This window comes from Anabas testudineus, chromosome 18, assembly GCF_900324465.2.
Source record: "Anabas testudineus chromosome 18, fAnaTes1.2, whole genome shotgun sequence".
Classification (NCBI taxonomy): Eukaryota; Metazoa; Chordata; class Actinopteri; order Anabantiformes; family Anabantidae; genus Anabas; species Anabas testudineus.
The window spans coordinates 11,702,410-11,715,224 of record NC_046627.1 but is presented as its reverse complement, the minus strand read 5'-3'; the positions used below and the strand labels follow the sequence as shown (position 1 = coordinate 11,715,224).

General features: G+C 37.3%; 1 protein-coding gene across 1 annotated transcript in view; it reads right to left on the bottom strand.

Annotated features, from left to right (window-relative positions):
• LOC113168332 (trichohyalin-like) overlaps nucleotides 1-12,815 on the bottom strand; it is a 287,283-nt gene that overhangs the window by 136,550 nt on the left and 137,918 nt on the right. The window lies entirely within an intron of this gene.

Below are 12,815 nucleotides of genomic sequence, written 5' to 3'. Positions count from 1 at the left end.
TTAACACTTTTTATCTAAATGACAGGACAGATAAACATTTATTCTCAAGTGTATTCTCATTTCTGAATTGGTTGTACTGTACCTTTTTTTAATCTTTCATTTCTATAAATTGAACATTAATAAGATAATAATAAGATAAATAAGAACAGTATTTCATGGTTAAGAAAATGTTTTCATATTGCATATATTTTAAGGAGCAGTAGTTATTTTGCTTTGCTTTTGTTTTCTTTGTTAGTTTTTTTAAAGCCAACTTTAAAAATCTGAAAAAAAAAAAAAAAAAAGGTTTTAAGAATTTCAAACTCTTAATAACAAATTAATGTTGTACATAGTAGATGAAAAAGACTGAACAGAATTTTTGGATAAATAATGAACCTTTGTGATCATCTTCTCCAGCAGATCCTGCAAGGTCTCAGCTTCCTTTTTGCCCTGATTCTCAGTCTGGAGTTGGAGGTAAAAGAGATGAGGAGAAACATGTTAAAATCTATATTTTATATATTTTCTCATGGTTGAAGACTTTATCTTGGAATCAAGTACCATGTTTGGATAAATTCAACCCTGATTGGTCTGAAAACCCCACAGGGAGATTGTGCAACCAATACCAAGTGACAAAGGACCTGTATATAAATGTAAAGATGTCCACAGCCCCGCAAGACACAGAAACCAAATCTGCCTAAAGATTTATATAACTATACTAATTCTATACTAATGAGGGTTGTGTTCAGTCAGTGAGGACCTGGAAGGTACTAATCCACTTTGTCTTCTTCTTCTCACTCCCCCCACATCTGAGATGTTATCATCCATCTTCTGATGAAAATCTGGTCTCCATGTTTATTTGTCTCTTAGTCTGGTCAAGCTCCTCGTTCTTCTTCTTCAGTTCATTTTGGGGCTTTTTCAATATTTCTCTGGTCCCATTCTTCTTCTTAGCTGACCAATAATTTAAATTCACTCGTCAGAATCTTCTTTTCTTCGCAGTATTTACTTTAATTTTATTGGAGACCTGCTCTCTTATTATCTTGAATGAGTTAAAACTGACATGGAGGTTTTTCAGATAAATTCCCACTGAGCTGTAATGTCTACTCAAATATTTGAGTACAATAAAAGCTTTTTTTTAGTTTAGTTTCTCTGTCTGCAGTGAGCTGTGAGCAGGTGAAGAGTCAGGACTTCACTCCTGTCACTGGGAGAGAAAACCTGGTCCTGAACCAGAGGATTCTGTTCCTCACTGTTTAGGATGGACTTTATCAGGAGGTGTTGAAGCTAGAACCACGTGACACTGACAGCTGATCCAGCTCCTTCAGTACATCCAGGTATTTCATCTGAGCCTCCATCAGCAAGAGAGAGAGTCAAGTCAGCAGCAGCTTCTCCCACTGTTCCTCTTTGGAACAGTGGAAAGGTGGTTTATGTTTGTTGTTAAATCTAATTAACACTCATCAGATTTTAAAAACTAGAGACTGAACGTCAGTAAATCATGAACCTCTTGTTTTTTGGTCTCCAGCTTCTTTTCCAGCTGCTGTCTCTGATCCTCACTCCTCTGTTTCTCCTCTTTGAGCTTCTGAACTTCAGTCTTTAGTTGATTCACCTGAGAGCAGAGAGAAGACAAAGACAAGATGAGAGACCTGTTCTCTTATTAAGGTCAATGACTTCAAACTAACACTAACACTTTGAACATGAAGCTCCTTCATCATCTGATTTCTGCTGATTCTGAACTAAAGTCACTGATGTGGAGGAAAATGTTTATAAATAACATAGTTTGAAAGTTTGTTACTTTAAAGTACAGAGAAGAACATTAAACTAATAGTAGAAGAAAGAAACAAATAACAAAGTTACTTTGCAACAGCTGTTTTATATAAATGTCCACTCTGTCTTTTAATATTATATGTTCTGTATTTTATTTTTTTATTAGCCTGTTTTAATCCCAAAACTTCTGAATCAGAAAAGTTAGTGAAACAAAAACTTTGTGTCACTGTCAGAATTTGTATCTATGACTGTATCTGTTAAGGTTTTAGAGGACTGATAATTATACATGTTATTTACTACAAAACCAAACATGAAAACAATACAGATATAAATGGTAAATAGAGAAGAAGAAACGCTTTTATTTGTCACATTTACATGTTACAGACGAAATTTGTCCTCTGCATTTAACCCATCCCCCTGGGGGGAGCAGTGGGCAGCTACATACTGCGCCCGGGGAGCTAGTGTGGAGTGTCTCGCTCAAGGACACACCTGGTGTCTCTGACGGGCTTTGAACCCCGAACCTTCTGCATTCAAAGCAGATGATCTACCCACTGAGCCAAATATTCTTCACTTATGTAGTGCTTTTCGACCTAACTGGTACTCAACGTGCTTTACACTGCATCACACACACACACACACACACACACACACACATACGGGTTTTCATGCTTTTAGGGGACGAACTTTTTAACCATGACTTGTGGGGACTACCCTTTCTAAAAGAGCTAGAGGTCTGAAAAAAATCAGGTAAATTTGCCTTTACACAGAGAGCTCATACACGCCTTCGAATTCTCACAATTCTAATCTTTTCTGATGTCAGATGTTCTAAACATGTTTTCTGGGGACATCCGGAAAACCACTGAATTTGCATAATCGGGAACCTATTTTACATATAATTTGCATAGTTCACACAATTCTTAATTTGACTTCTGGGGACCTAATAAGTATTAGTGCTCAGATTATTGCACTGACCACTCACCTATGCTTTAAAAGGTTTCAAAACATTTTAAACAAGAATAGGTGAACACATGTGACCTAAACATGCACAGTAGGTTTGTGTAGGGTGGGTCATTTCATTAAATGGATGTGTAGACAGTTGTGTGCACATGTGTTATTTTAGAAAGCATAACATTGAAGTTACCTTCATATTTACAAATGTCTTCTCTTAAATTAAATGTTTTCAATAACCAAGAAATCAAACTTAATTGCTCAACTGAACATTTTAATCGAGCAGCTGCCAATGAAATTGCTACAATAACAGTAGACCAGACCCAAATTGTGCAAAATTGTTTTTTGGAAACAAACCTACACATCCAGTCTATATATTTAATATTTAGACAACACTTTTTTTTGTAGGCTGTTGTGAACATAAAATGTCACATTCTGCCAGGTTCGGTTCTTGAGAGCCTCTGGATCAGACCTTAGGCACCTCTCACAATCTGTCTTGGCAGGCACAATGCAAGAGTGCATGAACTGCATCAGCTTCAACCTCTGATTGCTGCCATGGTGTTCTTCTAACCTTACCTGTTACAAATGAAAAGAAAAATGAATCAATCAAGGCTATGAACAAGTCCAAGTACAAATATGTTATGATGGATTCATTTAAATAACAAACATTTATTTTACACAGCAAGTAAATCCTTCTTACTCAGGATCACAATGTCTCCTCTGTCAACTTCTGAGATCATTAGTGGTGAAAGCACACACTTTTGTAAGTGTTTAGCTGAGTTTTATGAATTTAATACTTAAATAATTAACCTTTTCAAGTGGCCTTAACAGAACAGACTTGGTCAATGGCCTCTCCACAATCTGTAGATTGTGACCTGGATTTCTTTTGTTTTGGAATGATTTCCTAATCTTCACTAGATGAAACAGTGTTCTCTACTAGTTGTGCTATATATAAAATCATAACTAAAACTATTCTATTCAGTCTCACAAGGATTCAGGTCAACATTTTAAGCACATGCCAGATAGGCAATGCCCCAATGTAGCTATAGATTAAAGAGAGGAGGGAAGACAAAACTAGGTGCCTGGTCCTAAGAACCTACCTCTAGAAGAAGGTGTAATGGAAAAGAAGCCAGAAGATTCCCCAAGCACTGCTGGCTATTCTGACTGAAAATAGATTACAACTAAATATATTCTAACTCCATTTATTAACCTACTTCAAATGAAACACTGTAGTACTGTGTCAAGTACTGAATAGAATCATACCTCTTGTGGACTGCTGGGTGCACATGCAGGCTCAACTATTTCTACTTCTGAGGTTGAAGCAGCATAGGATATTTCTGAAGGCTGCACAACCTCCTTACTTGGACATATCTGCAAAAATGTCAAAATCTAACATTTCAACAAACTTATACTTTGATAAAGGCTTCAATCAAAAACACAAATATTCAAAATGGAAACAAATATCTTCAAAATTCATCAAATTCTGTATCAGCATATCTTGTGTTCCCACACACTAGTGCAAACATGCTTACTGGGGACACTTCACACACTTGATGTGGGCCCTTATGGGGACTTCATCTGTGATTCTTTTACTTGGACTTCACACAAAAATTGGACAATGCAGTATTAAAGTGCATTGTGGGGACATCGTAAATGTCCAATAATTCAGTGGAATTCTGCCAAAATTAAAATCAAAACTGAGCTTCTAATGTGTTGCCTGTGATCCATGATGATTAGCGTTCAAGACACATCACTTCTAAATGTCTAGCTATTCTGACTGAAACTAGAATACAACTAAGTATCTGCTATGAAACACACAGTATCAGTACTGTGTCAAGTGCTGTTTACAAGCATACCTCTTTTGGACTGCTGAGTGCACATTCAGGCTCAACCATTTCTACTTCTGGGGTTGAAGCAGCATGGGACACTTCTGCTGGCTGCACACCCTCCTTACTTGGACATATCTGCAAAGATGTCAAAATCAAACAGTTCAACAAACTTATACTTTGATAAAGGCTCCAATCAAAAACACAAATATTCAAAATGGAAACAAATATCTTCAAAATTCATCAAATTCTGTATCAGCATATCTTGTGTACCCACACACTAGTGCAAACATGCTTACTGGGGACACTTCACACACTTGATGTGGGCCCTTATGGGGACTTCATCTGTGATTCTTTTACTTGGACTTCACACTAAAATTGGATAATACAGTATTAAAGTGCATTGTGGGGACATCGTAAATGTCCAATAATTCAGTGGAATTCTGCCAAAATTAAAATCAAAACTGAGCTTCTAATGTGTTGCCTGTGATCCATGATGATTAGCGTTCAAGACACATCACTTCTAAATGTCTAGCTATTCTGACTTAAACTAGAATACAACTAAATATCTGCTAACTCCATTTATTAACCTACTTCAAAACTATGAAACACAAAGTATCAGTACTGTGTCAAGTGCTGTTTACAAGCATACCTCTTTTGGACTGCTGAGTGCACAATGAGGCTCAACCATTTCTACTTCTGGGGTTGAAGCAGCATGGGAAACTTCTGCTGGCTGCACACCCTCCTTACTTGGACATATCTGCAAAGATGTCAAAATCAAACAGTTCAAGAAAACTTATACTTTGATAAAGGCTTCAATCAAAAACACAAATATTCAAAATGGAAACAAATATCTTCAAAATTCATCAAATTCTGTATCAGCATATCTTGTGTTCCCACACACTAGTGCAAACATGCTTACTGGGGACACTTCACACACTTGATGTGGGCCCTTATGGGGACTTCATCTGTGATTCTTTTACTTGGACTTCACACTAAAATTGGATTATACAGTATTAAAGTGCATTGTGGGGACATCGTAAATGTCCAATAATTCAGTGGAATTCTGCCAAAATTAAACTCAAAACTGAGCTTCTAATGTGTTGCCTGTGATCCATGATGATTAGCGTTCAAGACACATCACCTCTAAATGTCTAGCTATTCTGACTGAAACTAGAATACAACTAAGTATCTGCTATGAAACACACAGTATCAGTACTGTGTCAAGTGCTGTTTACAAGCATACCTCTTTTGGACTGCTGAGTGCACATTCAGGCTCAACCATTTCTACTTCTGGGGTTGAAGCAGCATGGGACACTTCTGCTGGCTGCACACCCTCCTTACTTGGACATATCTGCAAAGATGTCAAAATCAAACAGTTCAACAAACTTATACTTTGATAAAGGCTCCAATCAAAAACACAAATATTCAAAATGGAAACAAATATCTTCAAAATTCATCAAATTCTGTATCAGCATATCTTGTGTACCCACACACTAGTGCAAACATGCTTACTGGGGACACTTCACACACTTGATGTGGGCCCTTATGGGGACTTCATCTGTGATTCTTTTACTTGGACTTCACACAAAAATTGGACAATACAGTATTAAAGTGCATTGTGGGGACATCGTAAATGTCCAATAATTCAGTGGAATTCTGCCAAAATTAAACTCAAAACTGAGCTTCTAATGTGTTGCCTGTGATCCATGATGATTAGCGTTCAAGACACATCACCTCTAAATGTCTAGCTATTCTGACTGAAACTAGAATACAACTAAGTATCTGCTATGAAACACACAGTATCAGTACTGTGTCAAGTGCTGTTTACAAGCATACCTCTTTTGGACTGCTGAGTGCACAATGAGGCTCAACCATTTCTACTTCTGGGGTTGAAGCAGCATGGGACACTTCTGCTGGCTGCACACCCTCCTTACTTGGACATATCTGCAAAGATGTCAAAATCAAACAGTTCAACAAACTTATACTTTGATAAAGGCTTCAATCAAAAACACAAATATTCAAAATGGAAACAAATATCTTCAAAATTCATCAAATTCTGTATCAGCATATCTTGTGTTCCCACACACTAGTGCAAACATGCTTACTGGGGACACTTCACACACTTGATGTGGGCCCTTATGGGGACTTCATCTGTGATTCTTTTACTTGGACTTCACACTAAAATTGGATTATACAGTATTAAAGTGCATTGTGGGGACATCGTAAATGTCCAATAATTCAGTGGAATTCTGCCAAAATTAAACTCAAAACTGAGCTTCTAATGTGTTGCCTGTGATCCATGATGATTAGCGTTCAAGACACATCACTTCTAAATGTCTAGCTATTCTGACTGAAACTAGAATACAACTAAATATCTGCTAACTCCATTTATTAACCTACTTCAAAACTATGAAACACAAAGTATCAGTACTGTGTCAAGTGCTGTTTACAAGCATACCTCTTTTGGACTGCTGAGTGCACAATGAGGCTCAACCATTTCTACTTCTGGGGTTGAAGCAGCATGGGAAACTTCTGCTGGCTGCACACCCTCCTTACTTGGACATATCTGCAAAGATGTCAAAATCAAACAGTTCAAGAAAACTTATACTTTGATAAAGGCTTCAATCAAAAACACAAATATTCAAAATGGAAACAAATATCTTCAAAATTCATCAAATTCTGTATCAGCATATCTTGTGTTCCCACACACTAGTGCAAACATGCTTACTGGGGACACTTCACACACTTGATGTGGGCCCTTATGGGGACTTCATCTGTGATTCTTTTACTTGGACTTCACACTAAAATTGGATTATACAGTATTAAAGTGCATTGTGGGGACATCGTAAATGTCCAATAATTCAGTGGAATTCTGCCAAAATTAAACTCAAAACTGAGCTTCTAATGTGTTGCCTGTGATCCATGATGATTAGCGTTCAAGACACATCACTTCTAAATGTCTAGCTATTCTGACTGAAACTAGAATACAACTAAGTATCTGCTATGAAACACACAGTATCAGTACTGTGTCAAGTGCTGTTTACAAGCATACCTCTTTTGGACTGCTGAGTGCACAATGAGGCTCAACCATTTCTACTTCTGGGGTTGAAGCAGCATGGGAAACTTCTGCTGGCTGCACACCCTCCTTACTTGGACATATCTGCAAAGATGTCAAAATCAAACATTTCAACAAACTTATACTTTGATAAAGGCTTCAATCAAAAACACAAATATTCAAAATGGAAACAAATATCTTCAAAATTCATCAAATTCTGTATCAGCATATCTTGTGTACCCACACACTAGTGCAAACATGCTTACTGGGGACACTTCACACACTTGATGTGGGCCCTTATGGGGACTTCATCTGTGATTCTTTTACTTGGACTTCACACAAAAATTGGACAATACAGTATTAAAGTGCATTGTGGGGACATCGTAAATGTCCAATAATTCAGTGGAATTCTGCCAAAATTAAAATCAAAACTGAGCTTCTAATGTGTTGCCTGTGATCCATGATGATTAGCGTTCAAGACACATCACTTCTAAATGTCTAGCTATTCTGACTGAAACTAGAATACAACTAAATATCTGCTAACTCCATTTATTAACCTACTTCAAAACTATGAAACACACAGTATCAGTACTGTGTCAAGTGCTGTTTACAAGCATACCTCTTTTGGACTGCTGAGTGCACAATGAGGCTCAACCATTTCTACTTCTGGGGTTGAAGCAGCATGGGAAACTTCTGCTGGCTGCACACCCTCCTTACTTGGACATATCTGCAAAGATGTCAAAATCAAACATTTCAACAAACTTATACTTTGATAAAGGCTTCAATCAAAAACACAAATATTCAAAATGGAAACAAATATCTTCAAAATTCATCAAATTCTGTATCAGCATATCTTGTGTACCCACACACTAGTGCAAACATGCTTACTGGGGACACTTCACACACTTGATGTGGGCCCTTATGGGGACTTCATCTGTGATTCTTTTACTTGGACTTCACACTAAAATTGGATAATACAGTATTAAAGTGCATTGTGGGGACATCGTAAATGTCCAATAATTCAGTGGAATTCTGCCAAAATTAAAATCAAAACTGAGCTTCTAATGTGTTGCCTGTGATCCATGATGATTAGCGTTCAAGACACATCACTTCTAAATGTCTAGCTATTCTGACTGAAACTAGAATACAACTAAGTATCTGCTATGAAACACACAGTATCAGTACTGTGTCAAGTGCTGTTTACAAGCATACCTCTTTTGGACTGCTGAGTGCACAATGAGGCTCAACCATTTCTACTTCTGGGGTTGAAGCAGCATGGGAAACTTCTGCTGGCTGCACACCCTCCTTACTTGGACATATCTGCAAAGATGTCAAAATCAAACATTTCAACAAACTTATACTTTGATAAAGGCTTCAATCAAAAACACAAATATTCAAAATGGAAACAAATATCTTCAAAATTCATCAAATTCTGTATCAGCATATCTTGTGTACCCACACACTAGTGCAAACATGCTTACTGGGGACACTTCACACACTTGATGTGGGCCCTTATGGGGACTTCATCTGTGATTCTTTTACTTGGACTTCACACAAAAATTGGACAATACAGTATTAAAGTGCATTGTGGGGACATCGTAAATGTCCAATAATTCAGTGGAATTCTGCCAAAATTAAAATCAAAACTGAGCTTCTAATGTGTTGCCTGTGATCCATGATGATTAGCGTTCAAGACACATCACTTCTAAATGTCTAGCTATTCTGACTGAAACTAGAATACAACTAAATATCTGCTAACTCCATTTATTAACCTACTTCAAAACTATGAAACACACAGTATCAGTACTGTGTCAAGTGCTGTTTACAAGCATACCTCTTTTGGACTGCTGAGTGCACAATGAGGCTCAACCATTTCTACTTCTGGGGTTGAAGCAGCATGGGAAACTTCTGCTGGCTGCACACCCTCCTTACTTGGACATATCTGCAAAGATGTCAAAATCAAACATTTCAACAAACTTATACTTTGATAAAGGCTTCAATCAAAAACACAAATATTCAAAATGGAAACAAATATCTTCAAAATTCATCAAATTCTGTATCAGCATATCTTGTGTACCCACACACTAGTGCAAACATGCTTACTGGGGACACTTCACACACTTGATGTGGGCCCTTATGGGGACTTCATCTGTGATTCTTTTACTTGGACTTCACACTAAAATTGGATAATACAGTATTAAAGTGCATTGTGGGGACATCGTAAATGTCCAATAATTCAGTGGAATTCTGCCAAAATTAAAATCAAAACTGAGCTTCTAATGTGTTGCCTGTGATCCATGATGATTAGCGTTCAAGACACATCACTTCTAAATGTCTAGCTATTCTGACTGAAACTAGAATACAACTAAGTATCTGCTATGAAACACACAGTATCAGTACTGTGTCAAGTGCTGTTTACAAGCATACCTCTTTTGGACTGCTGAGTGCACAATGAGGCTCAACCATTTCTACTTCTGGGGTTGAAGCAGCATGGGAAACTTCTGCTGGCTGCACACCCTCCTTACTTGGACATATCTGCAAAGATGTCAAAATCAAACATTTCAACAAACTTATACTTTGATAAAGGCTTCAATCAAAAACACAAATATTCAAAATGGAAACAAATATCTTCAAAATTCATCAAATTCTGTATCAGCATATCTTGTGTACCCACACACTAGTGCAAACATGCTTACTGGGGACACTTCACACACTTGATGTGGGCCCTTATGGGGACTTCATCTGTGATTCTTTTACTTGGACTTCACACAAAAATTGGACAATACAGTATTAAAGTGCATTGTGGGGACATCGTAAATGTCCAATAATTCAGTGGAATTCTGCCAAAATTAAAATCAAAACTGAGCTTCTAATGTGTTGCCTGTGATCCATGATGATTAGCGTTCAAGACACATCACTTCTAAATGTCTAGCTATTCTGACTGAAACTAGAATACAACTAAATATCTGCTAACTCCATTTATTAACCTACTTCAAAACTATGAAACACACAGTATCAGTACTGTGTCAAGTGCTGTTTACAAGCATACCTCTTTTGGACTGCTGAGTGCACATTCAGGCTCAACCATTTCTACTTCTGGGGTTGAAGCAGCATGGGAAACTTCTGCTGGCTGCACACCCTCCTTACTTGGACATATCTGCAAAGATGTCAAAATCAAACAGTTCAACAAACTTATACTTTGATAAAGGCTTCAATCAAAAACACAAATATTCAAAATGGAAACAAATATCTTCAAAATTCATCAAATTCTGTATCAGCATATCTTGTGTTCCCACACACTAGTGCAAACATGCTTACTGGGGACACTTCACACACTTGATGTGGGCCCTTATGGGGACTTCATCTGTGATTCTTTTACTTGGACTTCACACTAAAATTGGATTATACAGTATTAAAGTGCATTGTGGGGACATCGTAAATGTCCAATAATTCAGTGGAATTCTGCCAAAATTAAACTCAAAACTGAGCTTCTAATGTGTTGCCTGTGATCCATGATGATTAGCGTTCAAGACACATCACCTCTAAATGTCTAGCTATTCTGACTGAAACTAGAATACAACTAAGTATCTGCTATGAAACACACAGTATCAGTACTGTGTCAAGTGCTGTTTACAAGCATACCTCTTTTGGACTGCTGAGTGCACAATGAGGCTCAACCATTTCTACTTCTGGGGTTGAAGCAGCATGGGAAACTTCTGCTGGCTGCACACCCTCCTTACTTGGACATATCTGCAAAGATGTCAAAATCAAACATTTCAACAAACTTATACTTTGATAAAGGCTTCAATCAAAAACACAAATATTCAAAATGGAAACAAATATCTTCAAAATTCATCAAATTCTGTATCAGCATATCTTGTGTACCCACACACTAGTGCAAACATGCTTACTGGGGACACTTCACACACTTGATGTGGGCCCTTATGGGGACTTCATCTGTGATTCTTTTACTTGGACTTCACACTAAAATTGGATAATACAGTATTAAAGTGCATTGTGGGGACATCGTAAATGTCCAATAATTCAGTGGAATTCTGCCAAAATTAAAATCAAAACTGAGCTTCTAATGTGTTGCCTGTGATCCATGATGATTAGCGTTCAAGACACATCACTTCTAAATGTCTAGCTATTCTGACTGAAACTAGAATACAACTAAATATCTGCTAACTCCATTTATTAACCTACTTCAAAACTATGAAACACACAGTATCAGTACTGTGTCAAGTGCTGTTTACAAGCATACCTCTTTTGGACTGCTGAGTGCACATTCAGGCTCAACCATTTCTACTTCTGGGGTTGAAGCAGCATGGGACACTTCTGCTGGCTGCACACCCTCCTTACTTGGACATATCTGCAAAGATGTCAAAATCAAACAGTTCAACAAACTTATACTTTGATAAAGGCTTCAATCAAAAACACAAATATTCAAAATGGAAACAAATATCTTCAAAATTCATCAAATTCTGTATCAGCATATCTTGTGTTCCCACACACTAGTGCAAACATGCTTACTGGGGACACTTCACACACTTGATGTGGGCCCTTATGGGGACTTCATCTGTGATTCTTTTACTTGGACTTCACACAAAAATTGGACAATACAGTATTAAAGTGCATTGTGGGGACATCGTAAATGTCCAATAATTCAGTGGAATTCTGCCAAAATTAAAATCAAAACTGAGCTTCTAATGTGTTGCCTGTGATCCATGATGATTAGCGTTCAAGACACATCACCTCTAAATGTCTAGCTATTCTGACTGAAACTAGAATACAACTAAATATCTGCTATGAAACACACAGTATCAGTACTGTGTCAAGTGCTGTTTACAAGCATACCTCTTTTGGACTGATGAGTGCACATTGAGGCTCAACCATTTCTACTTCTGAGGTTGAAGCAGCATGGGACACTTCTGAAGGCTGCACACCCTCCCTACTTGGATATATCTGCAAAGATGTCAAAATCAAACATTTAAACATAATTATATTTTGATAAAGACTTTACTCTTTCAAAACGGAAACAAATACTCGTTATCAGCACTTCTTTTGTCCACAATGCATTCAACATACCAATCAGCCCAATCAGACTCATTAAGTGCCTCATGACTGAGTTTTTTTTTTCACATTTATCACATATAGAAAACAAACATAATAAAAACTAGGTGATAGCTGATGTCTGCAAGATTGTTTTTTCTCCTGTAAGCCTCTCTTCTGTAAAGACATCATTGTTT